General features: G+C 40.1%; 1 protein-coding gene across 3 annotated transcripts in view; it reads right to left on the bottom strand.

The window, feature by feature from the left end:
• Positions 1–1817, bottom strand: part of syt5a (synaptotagmin Va) — a 19440-nt gene that overhangs the window by 14050 nt on the left and 3573 nt on the right. The gene's annotated exons all lie outside the window — the stretch shown is intronic.

Genomic DNA, 1817 nt, shown 5'->3' with positions numbered 1-1817 from the left:
TTCAGGCCTGTGTGTGATTACTAACAAAGTGTGTACGCAGAGAGTAAATTGTAATTTCCCCACTGGGGATTAATAAACAAATTAAAATTAAATACATGTTCTCTCTCAAAAGGAACATTTAGTCAGTCATAGCTCAGTGTCATAAAAACACTAATATCAGGTGGAATTACAGAAACTACATTATTTCATGTGTCAGGCCTGCCCTCATACAATAGATAACAGTATATTGTATTGATCATAGATGGTGTTTTACACTGCAGTTTCTCTTGAAGCCTCTCTACATTCTGTTTAGGTGGGTTTAGTAAATGCTGCATTTTGTTTCTTCTGCTGCAGAAATTCAATACAAAAATGAATGAGCCATCTCACAGCAGCTTTATAGAATGTACGGTTCCTGAAAAAAAGGAAACAGAGAGAGAATTGTCCTGGTAATCGTCTTCCTCTCTTTCGTGCAGGATTTTTTTTTTTACTTTCTTTGTGTTCATCTTAACTGTGTTGTTCCTTTTCCACACAAAATCAGAATCAGCTTTGGCCAGTGTTGCGTGAACAAAGACTGTGTTAATTGTATAGCCTACACAGACAGATGTAGTGCTAACTGTGTTAAGAGTTTAGGAAAGCAATCGTAAAACACTGTAAGAAGAGAGACGCTGGGCGACTGCACAGGGTGGTAGGGAAAGCTGGATCTGTTGTCGGCATTAAGCTGGAGTCCCTCCCAGCGACAGCAGAGAAACGGACCATGAGTGGGTTGCTGGCAATCATGGACAAGCCCCACCCACTACACAGCACGTTCATCAAACAGAGGAGCATGTTCAGTTGCAGACTTCTGTCACTGTCATGCTCACCAGACAGGTTGAGGAGGTCCTTTGTTCCCTCGGCCATCCAACTTCTCAATACCACACAAAGTCGGAGGGGAGAAACGGACTTTTCAGCATGAGCCTGTCTCTCTCAGCCCTTACCAATATAACACTTTGACTGCTGTACACTTGACTGTCTGTCCTACACAATCTGGCCTGTGGTCATAACATCTAGTTCTACGATATTTTAAAGTATATTATTTTATATATTTTGTATATTATATAAAATTAAGTGGTTATAAGCATTAATTAGCAGTTTCTCTAACTTCTCAAGCTCATCCAAGGAGATTATATTTTTGGTTTGGTTTGGCTATTTTTTTGAGGGTTTGTTTGACTGTAAGCAGGATTACAAAAAAAACTAATGGCCCAATTTTCAAGAAACTTGGTGGAGGCAAGTAGCATGGGCCAAGGAAATACCCTTCAATTTTAGAGGGGATCTAAATCACTGAGGGGATATGCAAATTATTTTTGCTCTTACTGTTGTTTATATTCATGGCTGACCTTTGCTCTTCCTTGTCCCGCAAATGGTAAAAGTGGCTATGAACGTGTTGTTTAAACGCTCTGGCCAACAAAATACAACACATCTCCTATGTAGCGTCCATCGCTTCCACAAAAGACTTGAAGCTTATGAACACAGCTAAGGACCATTTACACATTTTGATGATCATAGCAGAAAATGCACAGGTGTTACGAATAACATTAACCAAGCTCTGTTCTTTTTAATTTAAAGGAAAAGGCCCCAGTTTGTTGAAATAGAGCTTATCACGGTCTCCCCTAGCTGTAGATAGGTGGGCCAATGCAGTTTTTGTCTCAGTGCATTGTTTAATAAGGCATAAGGTTGTTGTTGTTTTTTGTTGGCTCACTTTTACTCACAACATGCTAACCAGCAAATAGGATTCCATTCACTATGCTAAGCTAACTAGTGGCGTTGGCCCACTTAGCTACAGCTAGGGGAGACCGTGATAA

The sequence above is a fragment of the Etheostoma spectabile genome, chromosome 15, assembly GCF_008692095.1.
Source record: "Etheostoma spectabile isolate EspeVRDwgs_2016 chromosome 15, UIUC_Espe_1.0, whole genome shotgun sequence".
NCBI lineage: Eukaryota > Metazoa > Chordata > Actinopteri > Perciformes > Percidae > Etheostoma > Etheostoma spectabile.
This window is presented reverse-complemented; position numbering and strand designations above follow the sequence as displayed.